Raw genomic sequence first — 15,069 nt, 5'->3', positions numbered from 1 at the left:
GAAGCCAATGTTCCACACCCGGGTCGAGGTTTTAGGGTAATTTTTTGTAAGAAATGCGGTGAATGCGGTGAACTTTTGTAAGAAATGAGGTGATTGCGGTGAATGCGGTGAAAATAAATATTTCACCGCATTTCACCGCATTTCTTACAAAATTTCACCGCGAAATTCACCGCATTTCTTACAAAAATTCACCGCATATGATTTCTAAAGTATACTCAATCTGATTTAAATTCACAAGAAATTTTAAAGATTTAAGTGAGAGTTGGCGCAATGGACTGAGAAGTTGAAGGCATGCATGAGGTCAGAGGTTCGAACCCGTGTGGGGACGATTCTTTTTTGTAAGAATACTGAGAACGCGGTGAAAATAAATAATTCACCGCGATTCACCGCATTCACCGCAAAAAGATGTAAGAAATACGCGGTGAAAATTATTTTCTTACCGCATTTCTTACGAATATTCACCACCACACCTCGACCCGGGCAATATGAGAGCTATGAGATTAAAACGTTTGTCAACCAGGGAACACCAAAGAACTGATAACTCATTTATTTAAAGAGGACTCACTCATTCATCTAGCTTTACGTGTCAATTGTTCAGCCAGCCCCCCCCCCCCCCTAACAAAAAACGAATCCTACGAACACGTGTGAAGTATACCTAATTTTGATGGGCTAAATTCAACAAAATTTAGTGAGAAGCGATCAAATTATGGTTTTCAAGTATGCGCAGCGACAAAACTGTTGATAAAAAATAACAACTTCTTTCGACTTAAAAACAAAAGTTCTCAACATGAACTATATATAACCACTTTCGAACAGATTTTAGTTTAGTACGGCTAAATTTAGGCACTTAATTGAAAACAGCGCTGTGCAGCTTCAAAGGTTTTAAAATATTTAGAAATAGACCAACCTGCTCAAAGCTCCCGGATCAAATTTTGATCAGAAAGGCGTTTAAGATTTTTCAGGATCAACGTCAAAGTAAACTTTATTTACAACGTTCAAATCTCAATTTAATTACCCACCGTAAAGTTTCTTGCCAACGCAGCAGTAGTTACAACACTCTATAAAACAAGATAGCCCGGGCGGGTTTAGATTCACACGACAAGATATTTTATGGATTGAAAGCGGGAACTGGGCGAGATACGCGGGAAGTTTCAAGCTGGGATTAGGGAAACAGTGTCAGATATAAGGACCCAATCGAGCCCAAACTGTTCACTGGGGTAGTGAGATTTCGGGGGTTTTGCACCCACGATCCTGCTCTTAATTCTCATTTCGCTGTTATTAATTTCATTTGCAAACCCCCACCGATAGCGCCGTTATCGTAAGGTTTGAATTTACTCGTAACTTCGGTTATCAATTTAGCCCGTCACAAAAGTGGTCGACTAAATTTGGAACTGTTTAAAAATTTAATACTTGCCTTTCAAAACTGTACAACTGTCTGTAGTAGTCAAAAAAGATTATAACAAGGCGATTTCTTTTTAACAAACTTCAGTAAATAATTATTTCGTAAACTGTGTTTCAAATTAGCTCTAAAACCATTATGAGTTCTTTTGTTTCCGTAAACAAGAAAACAGCGTTTTAATTTTGAGATTATATTGCAGAAGCAAAATGAATTTTTAAAATGTTTTTGTTTGGGAAAGAAGATAGAAAATGTCAAATGTTGGGAATTTTGAGGATTGCAATTTCAAAATTGGTAACTGACATTTGATTACTAACTAAACATGTGTATATACTATTTATCCTTATAAGTATGGGAAGTTATTTTGTAAGGGTAAGAAACACAAAGTGAAAAAGCTCTTTTGATTAGATTGTCTCTTAAGCCCTTCCCAGCTAATCAGGCTAAGTTCCCAAAATTCGGGATTTAAACATTGCAATTCCTCTTGGAACCAGCAAACAATCTGCGGGAAAACCAAAGATAAACAAAGATAAACAACATAAATTCAATCACGTTTGTTCTCCGTTTTGTTCACTCCCTTATAGGGTCAATTTAAAAGTACTCAGAAAACATAGCCTACAGCGCCTTTGTTATTAAGAACAGATTTGACCAAAACGATTAAAATGCCGGGCAAACGGGGCATTTTTAAAAAGTAATTTCTGAACCGGGAAGTATTGATTAGATTTGGGATTTCTATGGAGATTAGAAGGACTGAAATAATTGCAACTTGGCGGAAAAGAGGGCTAAAGAGCATCTGGTTTTGACATGGGTCTGAGTCTATTAATCAAAAGCAGATTTAGAAGAGGGATCAAAGTATTATTGCAAGATATAGTGGCATATTTCTTTGTTCACAAGTTCAGAAAGTCATAATTAGAGAAGAAGTTAGTACAAGCATCCGGCTGGAGGAATTCTGCGACGTTTTGCTTTTTTACCCGAAAACCAGAGTTTCAAAATTACTCAAGTTAACGACTACAATGCACAGCTGAGAACCTATCAGAATCGAAAACAGTAATATCGAGAAGCCAGCGGAAAAATCTCAAAAACGATAAAGGAAAAATTACCAAGGAGAAAGGTCAAGTGAAAGCTTTTACGGCAGAAAATTTTTAATTTGAAAATTTGATCAAATCTATTAATTGCAATCGGACCAGAGATTTTGTACTTCAAAAAAAATTGAAACAGAATCAAATATTCACAAATCTATGTGGGGTCGGAATAATAAAATGACGGAACTCAAAACTAACTCAAATTATTATTTGAAAGTGTTGGTGCTTCAAGGAGACTTATTTCGGCAAAAGGAGATTTCGGCGTATCATTTTTTGGAATTTAGTTTTAGATAACGAAAAGGAAGAGCAAACCTATCCCACCATTTAACTTACCTGAATTTATGACCTGTTAGTTTAAAATATACAATTCTTGTTTTAAGGTTATAACTTGTCTTGCACCCATATAACGCAATCGTAAACATAATTTGCACCCAACAAAAGCATTTGTAAACTAGTTGCGCTGGGTTAGTTTAAGGACACTTTGTTTTTGTCTGATTCAAATTACCGAGTTTTATGGCTAGATATACCGAGATACTACAAATAAGCAGATTAGCTTTTCATAAAATTGTATAAAATTTGTAGCTCGTAGATGAATAGGTTGAGAGATAGCTGAATGATTTGATTTTTGAACCAAATTTTACCTTGCGGATTCAAAATTGCACAAATTGTATATATATATATATATATATATATATATATATATATCCCTGTTGTTTCACATATTCTGACAATTCACATTTTTCACTCATTTCACTCGCACACGCAAACACACACACACAAACACACACACACACACACACAACACACACACACACACACACACACACACACACATATATATATATATATATATATATATATGTATGTATGTATGTATATAAATATATCTATATATATATATATATATATATATATATATATATATCCCTGTTGTTAAACATATTCTGACACAAATATTAAAGTTTTATGTATTAAAGAGTTAAAGATGAAACAATTTTGAAATTAAGTTCTAAGGGAACTTCCTTAGGTCAACTTTCTTGGCAGTTCTAGGTTGAAGACTGGCCAAATTTTGGTTTCAAAACTTATGTGAATGAAACTAATTATGACAGACACCTGATAAAATTATAGCTTAGGCTGATTTCAGTTGCATCAAACGGCTACCAATTAATTTGAACCTAATGTATCATCATATATATATATATATACATATATATATATATATATATATATATATATATATATATATATATATATATATATATATATATATATATGCAAAACGTTTTTTAGCTTCAATTTCTGCTGTTCTTAGAGTAAAAAGTTTCAGTACTATTTATATATATCTGTGAGTCAAAGTTAAGTGAAGAATATATAAGGCTGGTAATATATATAGGTTATCAACAGATCCGTCAGTATTCATTTGTCATTTCAGTAAATTTTCTAAAGGTAACAAAGATATCAAAATTGTTTTAATAACATCCACTAACCTCATTTAAAAAAGACACTTGAAATGTTTTTCAGAATAAATGTGAAAGCAAGTCAAACTTACTTTTCTATGAAAGAAGGAAACTATTGCGAAGCGAACACTATTATATACAGAGTAAAACTCACCAGGTTTTGCATAATTCAGCCATTAATGTGTTAATTGCAGTTTGAATTTGCAACAAGTAAAAAATGAAAGCAATTTCGTGCATGTACTGCTCTTTCATGACATTGGAAGCATTTAAAAAACGGTACCTTGTGTTAACTTTTAAAAATATGAATGATTTCACTGACTACAGCGCTCTGGTAGATCTCATTGGCTTCGATGTAATTTTGAATTAAAATGTTTAGTAAGATTTAAAAATTTAAGGGTTTTGATTTATTTTTGTACAACATTGTGCCAGTGACATTGGCAGCCAAACATTGTACTTTTAAAAAGAGCAGTTGATAGTTGATTGGATTTAATTATCAAACAAGGAAGCTCGTTAATATGCGTTTGCACATATTGTTCCTACCCGTTCATCCACATTTTCGGCTTAATTGTCTAACAAATTAGAGACACACAAAAATAGGTGTTTGAGTAAAAAATTTGGTTACAAACCTAAACTACTAAAAATTTAACTATTGCTATGCTGCGTTAGTAAGCTAATAAGGACGACAAAAAACAAAAACAAAAACATATTTACTTTTAAATACACATATAGACAAAATCAAAATACCATCAGAGAAAACCTGAACTAATCAAATAATTGTGTATCTCTTGTTTTAAACTACAAAGCAGATGAAATGTGTTCATAATGGGACCAGATAACCAGTCGTCAAAAACAAAAAAAGTGCCAAAGTTGAATAACCATTGATTTTTTTTAACGATACAATTTAAAAAGTAGGAGAAACCATTGGCTTTTAACTAATAATTCCTAATAACCTCTCAATGAACATGCTTTTTGCAAGACTAAGCTATAAGACAGGACTATAAAAAGATCTAGATACAAAAATACAGAAAAGAATTAATAACAGTTTAAAAAAAACACAAAAGTATTGGAGCCAATTTTATATGAAAACGCATAAAATCCAAGATATAAAAAAGGCTGTAACATAAAACCAATCGGGAGGTTGAGCGTTAAATCAAATGAATCTGATTGAGGAGACCGAGTTTCAAGTTTACAAAAAGAAAAGTAATAAAAAACAGAAAGTTGAAAAAAAAACTTCGAAAGTTTTTCAAATTATTAAAATCAAAACCAACAAAACCATTAGCTATCAACTGACCACAGTGAACCAATTCCTTAACTTCATTAAAAAGAAGCTGATGTGACTTATAATCAATCAGAAAAATTCGATCGACTACATCTGAAAAAACAATAAAAACAATAATGGGAAAACATAATTTATAGAAAATCGTGGTAAAGGTACCGAAGTTATTGAACAATTAAATCAATCAGCCAAAATTTTTCGGTAGTTTTATTTGATTTTCTTTTCAACGCCAATGAGATTACTCAAAATTTTGATAAGATAACTTTGAAAAAATCAACAAAAATGAACTGACATACAAAAAACACTAAATTTTAAATACAACTCTTAGTATCAGAGCCATTGAACCAATAGCTTTCAATTGAAAGCAATTAAAACCCTAACTGGTAATTAGAAGCCAATGAAGATCATTCAGTAATCAGAAATAAGTCTTATGACTACAACAGGCACAAATTCCGGCAAGTACCAAAATTTCAACAGAAAAGATTTAGTAGAAAGTAGCGGAGCCATTAGAACCATATGGAATCCTTTAGATTGTAAACTTCGAGATGTGAGAAAAATTGGCCTTTAAAATACTGTTTTTTGAGGAACACACAATCAATCCTTATTTGGCCCTAAAAAAGAACAAAATCACACCCAAATGTCAAATGTTCACAGAAATTTTGAACCTCAATAAGGTCTCAAAAAAAGAGGAAATTAAACATTTTTTTTTGGTTTTTAAATTGTACGCTTGAGGAGCTTTCTAATGAAAGCACTCGTGATTTTCTACGATGAAGATATCGGTCGGCCAAAGTTGGCTGAACAAGAAAAAAAATTAAGTGGGATCGGAACAATTAGATTACTTATAAACTCAAAAAAATTAAACTGGAAATGTTAAAGCTTTTGTAGGTATTTATTAGAAATTGGAAATCAAGTTCAAGTTCAGAAAAGAAACTGCGCAAAATATTCTACAGGGCGATTGCATATGGACAGATGACAATCGCATAACGCAAATGACATTGAGAAACGCATGTGCAAGCTTTTCTTTGAGCTAGATTTAAATGCTCGAGCCAAACACCTGAGTTCAAAGTTCGCTTTGAATTCATACAGAGTTTCTGAGAAAATAGAGCACCTAAGTTCAAAAGGCCACAATCAAATAATCTTTGTTTGTTCAAAAACGGATTGGAGCAAAAAATCTTTTTGAAATGTTGGAAAACTCAATTAAAATGTCCGTTACTTACCCCCTGTCGCAGATGTTGACCAAATTCGGACAACGAAAGAAAAAGAGAAAATTTGCCCGCGGATGAAATGACAATTTAGCCCTTCTTGCAAAAATGTAAAAGCATTTTTAATTCAAAGACTTGTCTCGCGATTAGCAAATGTGAAGAATAAAAAATGAAAGGCATAAAGAAGAGAAAGAAAAACCCCGGTTGGGGAAATTGGGGAGAAAGACAGTTGGAAAATATGGATTTATTGATTTTGTTCACGCGGCGACGTGGTCTAATTTCCATTTGGAAATATTCAATTTAACAACCCGCTCGCCACACTTCAAAAATGCCTCTCAAGTCCGGCACTATCCAATTGGGCCCATTTGCGACCCCTTGGACCTCGCAATCAGATTTTACGCTCATCAAGTGTCCCCTTTGATGTGGTTATTTCACCCTATTGTATTAGATTTCAAGCTCAGCCCTTTTCAATTAGCGATCAACGGGGTAATTTGGGATTTTAAATCTGCTTTTTAAAGTTTTCATAGAAAAGCGGTTTACGCAATCTGCTTTTTTGTTTGTTTCAACTATCATCTTTCGGATGCAATCCATTTTGCAACAACACTCATCGTCTTTGTTGGTCGTGGAAACATACTACACCCCCCCCGCCCCCCGCACCCACCCACGCTCACTTTTTTTTAAAGAAATGGTGAGCAAAATTTATCCGTTGATGAAATTTTACGAGTTCCAATTTTTAGTGGCACCATAAAGTGCCAAATTATCATTTTCAATTTAATCCGTGGATAACTTTTTCTCTAGTTGGGGAAGGATCAGTTGCAATTTAGGGGGCATTAATGCCTCTGAAAAATCAATTTGGGCTAAAAAAGGGCATTTGATATTGAATCCCTTGAAAATTGACATTTACAACAAAAAAGAAATCAATTTAAGAGTGGTTACTCACGCGTGTGTGAACTATTTTAGGACCGCTCTTTAAAATTGAAAACGAGGATTTCTTTAGGGCTATTATTTCAAACAAAAATTGAGCAAACAATGATTATATATTACGAATATAGCAGAATAATAAAACCGCTGAATCAAGATTTAAAAGACCGCAATTGTTTTTTCGTTTGTATAAATTTCTAGATAAATCTGTGGGCTTAGTTTTCCTAAAAAATCAGTAATCGGATAAAATGTCACAAATATAATGATTTTGTCTTCCAGAATTAATTCAGGGAAGATTCCAGATTTAAAGAGGAAAAGAAATAGGGATAATGAAGAATTTAAGAATTTTATCCGCGATTATTGGGAAAATATTGGGAGAATATGGTCTTGAAAATCAACAATTCTAAAATTAATCCTACACAGAAATCGGATAAATTGTTGATTAGCAAAAAAAGAATATTGTATACAAATGTGAACGAAAGACCATACGCATGTTTGCATTGTGTTCACGTTTTCGTTTTGTTTTGCAGTTTTTTTTAATCAGATGGAAAATTGGTCACGCTTTGCTTTTCCTTGTGAACAGGATACGGCTTAAGAAATTTGAGTAGGCAGAAAGATAAAATTTTAGTTTAATTAGTACCATTTTGTCGTCAACTTTTGTGATTAGCATTAGTGGTTTCCTCTTTAAGACAAGAGTTGTTTCCACTTCTCGAAATGCAGACACTGCGTTAAGAATTTTAAATTAGATTGACACGAGAAACAACCCATCACATTGCATAAATAATTATCTAAATGTCATTTTGGCTGTAATTTTTGTAAACACTTTCGATCAAAAGCAACCACTAGGTTAAAAAACTGAAAACCCTGTTGTTTGAAGTGAATTGCAATTTGCATTTAAGATTAACATCAAAGAGTTTAATTAGAGAAAATTTCAAGCTTTGAGTTTTATTTGACTGCAATTTTTGTACCACAAATTACAGTTTTTAACTAATTTTACATCAATGAACAAGCAAATATCGTATGAGCTTTAATGCCACAGTTTAGGAAAGCATAAAAACAATCGTCTTATTTTGACTTTTGTTGCCTGAAGCGAAAGACAGCTGAGACCAGACACTTCATCGAAATCGTTTGGGTCTTTTTAATACATATTTGAGGTTCCTTATTATATCTTCGAACCCATCAAAAAAGCAACGAGGTGGCCCAGTAATGTGAATTATCGCATCAGCCCCCAATGTGTTCTAATAAAGTAGTTCTACTAACTAAGTGACGATCAATGGAGCTTGAAATGATAGCTCAATAAAAGAAAGAATAATAAGAATCTCGTAGCGAGAAATAGTTAGCTGGGTAGAGAACACAGGAATGCAACCAAAAAGGAGATCGTGGGGTAGCGACCTACAAAAGTCTCCAACTTAACTATCACTATATTGTGGTGACATAGAATCAACATAACGAGCTATTAGTTTGCGAACGAATTCCTGAAGTGACGTGATGATGACACCAGGAACAAATATCAATTCTTTTTTCAGTCATATCTCAGCCGGTAAGAAATACCCGTTCCAATGAAAACATTTTCTCTCAGTTCCAAGGAAAACATTTTCTCTCATGATATTTCCAATAGGACTCAGGCTAACATTCCGTGGACGAAAAGTTTCCTACAACCAAAAACTAAATCTAAAAATGGAAAGCAAAAATTTTTTTAACAGTGAAAAAAAACGTCAGAGATAAAAAATCAACCAAGATTATTTGAACCGAATAAAATTAAACTGTTAGCAATAGCAAAACTGGATCAATTTGAAGTTGACGGATCCATTTCATTTAGAGTGATTTCGTTTTTTTTTGTTTTTCAATATTAGTTTAGTCTAATCGAAAAATTTTGTTATTGTTATTCTTTTATTCTTATTGGCCGTCTTCAATAAAATTACATCTTGAACCCTAACCTGAAACCTGTTCAAATTGGTGATGCAAAACGAAGTGGATTAGAAACAAACTTCTAATTCTCAGTTTTGCAGACAAAATAATTCTCCCTATATCACTTCTCCTAAGGTTCAAACATAAAAACGGTTGTTTCAAGGAAACAGATTCTTTATTACTTAAATTCTTCTTATAGGAAAATTTATCAAATCATTTCCAAGTTGGACAAAACTAAACGTAGTTTTTTTTATTTACAAAATTTCCATATCCTTTCATTAAATCAAAATTGGTTTTTATCAGGCAAGTAAAGTTCGCACTGGAGATATGTTTTCGTTGTGATATGTCTTCACTGGAGATATGTCTTCAATAAAATTATATCTTGAACCCTAACCTGAAACCTGTTCAAATTGGTGATGCAAAACGAAGTGGATTAGAAACAAACTTCTAATTCTCAGTTTTGCAGACAAAATAATTCTCCCTATATCACTTCTCCTAAGGTTCAAACATAAAAACGGTTGTTTCAAGGAAACAGATTCTTTATTACTTAAATTCTTCTTATAGGAAAATTTATCAAATCATTTCCAAGTTGGACAAAACTGAACGTAGTTTTTTTTATTTACAAAATTTCCATATCCTTTCATTAAATCAAAATTGGTTTTTATCAGGCAAGTAAAGTTGGCACTGGAGATATGTTTTCGTTGTGAAAGTTGCTTAATTTTGTAATTCAAATATAATCGCTATAACAATTGAAGACACAAATTTAGAGCAACTATAAGAAAACGCGTTGAAAAATCTTTTCGTAATATAAGATGAGCTTTTGTTGAGAAATCATTTTATTTGAAGCTTGACTTCAACTATTTTTTATGAGAACTTTATCGAATTATAACAAATTTTTGGCGCTTATTTAGTAAATAGGAAGCCAAATTAAAAATTTCATATCCCTGAAAGTACTGTCTAAGCAAGTGTGGACTCCAAAAAGTTTTTCCAATGTCATTGAGCTAAAATTGTTGTTGCTCTTTCCATTTTGTTTTCATTATTGAAGCCAGTTAAGAGAAAAGCATTTGAAGTTTTTGTTCGAAAATAGCAAATATTTGCTATCAACAGGCGCTGTTGATAGCAATAACACTGAGGTCAAACTGAAATTCGAAAAACCAAAATTGATTTTATATAAACACACTGTTATACAGAGGTTAAATGTTGTCATACAGACCTGTGCTGTTAAGAACTTTATGAGTAAAAATTACAATAATGTGTTAAATTTACACTAATCGGATAAAGTGTTGTCTTAAACTAATCGCCTTTAATATGTGCTTTTAAAGCCGAAAATTAAAAAAAAAACGCCCTAAATTTATACTACAGATCGAATTCAATAGCATCCTGACATTTAAACATAAAATTGATCTAGTTATAAACTGACCTGTTATAAATACGGACTAATTGATGGGCTCATCGTGGAATGAAACGAAGAGAGTGATGTGGGAAATAATTTGAAAGAGGAAGAGAGAGAGAAAAAGGGAATCGCAGCATGTCCAATTATATGCACAGATTGATATGATTTATTGATGTGACGGACAGCCAGATAAAAAGCACAAAAATTATTGCCCAGACTTTGTTCACGTGAGGGTGATAGGAGGGGCTACACCACTGTGGGCTACATTGGGGTCTTCCTTGGTCGTTTATGTATTATAACTTGTGCGATATCTGGCTAACGGTAAGTATACCACACGTTGGTACAGACTTAACCCGGGATAACCGTAAAATTAGGGGATAACCGCTGGTCTATATCTCCTGACGGAAAGGCAAAATAACAAATTGGAGTTGCGTAAATAACGCAGGGAAAGGCGAACATCGGGTTGACATAAATTTGAATAAATAGATGGGCAATTTTTGGGTAAATTTTGTCAAGGCGAGATGCAAATTTTTCCGGATACAAGCTGGACGCTGCAGCAGAGAAATTTTACGGAACAGTGAAGAAAAAAGATTTTTTATGGTATGTATGTACGTGCTTAGGCCGGGCATTTGAGATGTAAGCATGTTTAACAAATGAGGTTATTTCAATTTGAATTGGGCCCTAAATTGGACAGAATTGGCCCGTGCCCGAACGGAGACATTTTAACAAAGGGTTTGGACAGCTCCTTATTGTCTAATAGTTCCTGTCCAACATATTCAAGAGGCAATAGTTAGGTACCTCCTCAATATAAGCATTTCAAATGAGTGAGGGGGGGGGGGGGGTTGCGGTTACAAACGAGGGCATACATACAGGGTGAGGGGGAGGGGGTGAGTGGGGGAAGGAAACGGAATTGAATTTGGCAGCCTATAGAGTGAATTTGTGGATTTTACAGCCATTGTGGACTTCTTATAACGGGTACCTCCAAAAAAGCGACCCTGCTGATTTTTATATTTAGTGTGCGCTGGATTAAAAATTCAATGTCTCAGCTTAGAATAGTCTTGTTAGTCCTGTTAGTTATAACTATGTTATAACTGCGTTAGTTGTAGCTATTCGCTCGCTCGCATGCTGTAACAGCACGTTCCAAGGTAAAGACAGGACGGGGTATCTTTATATGTATGTATTAAAGGGTAGATGGGTTTTGGTTATTTTTGGAAATTGTAATTATAGTTTGAATGGGGGGTTAGACGAAGCGCATCTGAGCGGAACTTGCACTTTTTCAGTTGTTAGGAGAGCTAAATTGTAATTCATAACCAGGTTGTCTAACTAAGTTAGTGGAGACGGAGACAGAAATGCGCCATATCAAAGGACGCTCTTCAGATCCATCAAAGATTATCAAAAATGTCGTCAGTAAGAGCCGGTCTGAAGTAATCAATTAATCGGAGCGACCTAAAATGGAAACCTAATCCTCAAAACCACCTCCCCCTCCCGAAATTGATGCAACTTGTAAATCAATTTTTATTGTTCATTGTTTTCTACTTAAAGTTACATTATTTAATTTTGTTCAATCAATTGTTCTAAATTGATCGAAATATTTATTACATGATATATTCTCTGCCGAATATAAGAATTTTCTCCGCCAATTCATTACCCTCGCCCCATTTTTCCAAGTTTTTCTCTAATTGTGTACAGCTCTCAATTTTCGTTCCTGTGAAGCGAGTAAAAAATTTTCACAATATATTTTGCAAATAATTGTGTATAACCACATTTGCATAAAAACGTTTTAGAATTGATAGCGAATTGCAAGGCTCGTGTAAGAGAAAAGTTAATTTGAGCAGCTAAAATCTGAAGCGAAAACTGACCCAATTATATTCCCCCCGCCCGGGTTTCAAAATGGGGAAAAATGATCCCTACATTCAGATCATCACGCATTTGTCCACGCACGCCAAGGTACCGCTCCAACTCAGTTACAATCACAAACCATTTCTTAGCACTAGGCGCAGAGACGAGAAGGGGCAGTAAATCGAAAGGACAGTTGATCGAAAAAGGTAAAATTGGACGATCACCTAAATTGACTGTAATTGAACCAGGTTTTTTAAACAATAAAGCTCTAAAACTTTAAAATATAAAACTTAGTCTCTTCACCTCGCTAAAGGCACATTTTTTCTCCAGAAAATTTCTTCAAATTTGAGCATGCTAACAGAGCGTCAATTATTAAAATTTAGGATAATTGAAGCAGTTTTTTAAATATTTTACTATTTGAAATATGTACTAGTAGCGGAGTAATGGTCCAGATAAGAATTATGATAACCGAACAAATCATTATTGGCACAAAACTTAGCGAGATCTGATTAACCGCTGACTTATGTTAAATTAAATAACGCTTTTCTCTAATTACCGTACAATATTTTTTGCTTGCAATAGAGCTACTATCCTGCTTGTTTGAATGGTGGGTGTTAACGGAACGGGGTTAAAACTGGAGCAACCTCACGCGCGCCCGCCTCTGCGGGTGGTCTAGAAATTAAGACAGGAGACACTAGCAAAGCCAGGTTTTAATATCTAACGATGCGCTAGTTGTAGTAACAGTAGAATATAAATTAAAAAAAACAACTAACAGGAGGCGTAACAAGCATTCTATGGTATTACTGGGCCAGAAAAGGGAGGAAAAGGAGTACGGGTTAAGTAGTGGAAAAAATTATAAGGGCAAACCAATCCTTTGCATCCCCGCTTTGCATTAAATTCACCCAAATCTGCTGTTAAGAGTTTTGAAACGTTCCCACGTACTCAAATGGATAAAAATGAGGAAGGAAAGAACCATTCATAAATTTTAGGGTGGAAATTGTTTGATTTTTGTTCATTACGGCCGTTGTACCCACCCCTACTATCCTTTCAAAGTCAACGTCAATATAGCCAAATGTACTCTATTACGGGTGGTAGTAAAAATAGTACAAGTAGCATTAGTGTACATTTATTTGAGTAATTTACTCGCTTTAATGATTGCTAAAGTCAAGTTAATCAATATAAAATGATGGACAAGAAGTACACCCATGTAAATGGATATTTTCCCCTTATGTGCTGGGTTCGCTTGCAATCGTTTTCGTAGTAAAATGTAATCTCAGGAGTTCAAGTTGCAAAGAAACAGATAATGATCATTAATAATGAAATACTTACTACAAAAAGATGGTTTTTAGGTTGAAATCAGTTCAGTTTTTTCAACAGTTCAGCTCATTGTTGCAATCTTATTTTTGCATTATGTAGTTTAAAAGGATTCTACATGTGGCATTACGTTCTCTCAGTCGTGCTTAGCTTGCTTAATATTGAGATACGCGTCTGGACTGTATTTGCGGGTTCTTGGTATATTTTTAACATCGCATGAAAAAATTGCGTAACTTTGGGTGTCGTAAAAAAACGTCCTTTGGTTTCGATTAACCATTCTAATTCTATTTCTATAGGTCACACGAAGTTATTACGAGCAGTAATCAGTCAACAGATGCAAGCACTGATCTGTCGAGATATTGCAAAGCTAATGATTGTGTCAACAAAATATTAAATTAAGGGAAACTTCTTAGTTGATAAATTATTTGTGCAGTTGCACAAAACAAGGGTAAAAAATTAAATACTTTTTTATGAGACAGAAAAAGATGCGTGATCACTTAAAATTATGCTTTTAATTCGTTAAGCCTGCTTTTGCGCAACTCCACTAGTATTTTATCAACTAAAGTGTGTCCACTATAACGTGTATATATGGGGGGGGGGAGAGTTAACTTGGGGGGGGGGGGGGTTGGGGACATTAAATTTTGAGAGCAACCTTCATGCCATCAATTTTTTTCTCCTAAAGAGTATCGGTGAATCTCATTGTAAAGAGTATCGGAGATTAGTAAAGCATAAGGCTGTGAGAAAAGTCTGGGCTCTACCTGTTTAAATCGTTTTGAGGGCAAAAAGTCAAATGGTCAGACGAAAAAACGATCTGACGAAAAGTTGGCAGTGAGATAAAAAGCACAATATCAAGAAAACCAGCAGTGTAATCTAATTGCCACAAACATCGCTTGACAGCAGTTCAAACAAGGAGGCTCGGTAATGTGCAATTGCCCATAAGGTTCCGACCCCGTTCATCCACAATTTTGGCATAATTGTCTACCAAATGAGGAACAGATAGGAAAACCCAAAAATTCAAGTATTTTTTATAAAAAAATTGGTGTTTGAACGAAAAGATAGCCTCCAAAGCAAATAACAAAGTGGAGTAAAAATGAGGCATTAGATTGATGAGATTTGGTATTATCAATAAAGCGTCAAGACGAACAGCAAAATCAAACAACAACAAAAAACAATAGTTACATCAAAACTTTGACTGTTTTAAAAAACAAAACTTAATAAAAAAGTCAAAATAGCGTCAGATAAAACTGAAACTAAACAAAATAACTTGTAATTCACTAGAAAAGA

The 15,069-nt window shown here is 34.0% G+C and overlaps 1 protein-coding gene across 7 annotated transcripts in view; it reads right to left on the bottom strand.

The window, feature by feature from the left end:
* LOC142344844 (extracellular serine/threonine protein kinase four-jointed-like) overlaps positions 1-15,069 on the bottom strand; it is a 61,245-nt gene that overhangs the window by 25,362 nt on the left and 20,814 nt on the right. The window contains exon 1 of one of the 7 annotated variants that reach the window (XM_075396846.1): positions 10,660-11,426. The exons of 2 other annotated variants lie outside the window; for them this stretch is intronic. The gene's annotated coding sequence lies outside the window, so the exon portion shown is untranslated. Of the gene's footprint in view, positions 1-907; positions 1,392-1,414; positions 1,984-6,425; positions 6,583-7,350; positions 7,743-10,659; positions 11,427-15,069 lie in introns of those variants that run through there. 4 more of the 7 variants (XM_075396852.1, XM_075396854.1, XM_075396850.1 and 1 more) reach the window with 4 other exon arrangements.

Source organism: Convolutriloba macropyga, chromosome 8 (genome assembly GCF_964194025.1).
Source record: "Convolutriloba macropyga chromosome 8, txConMacr16.3, whole genome shotgun sequence".
Classification (NCBI taxonomy): domain Eukaryota; kingdom Metazoa; phylum Xenacoelomorpha; order Acoela; family Convolutidae; genus Convolutriloba; species Convolutriloba macropyga.
This window is presented reverse-complemented; position numbering and strand designations above follow the sequence as displayed.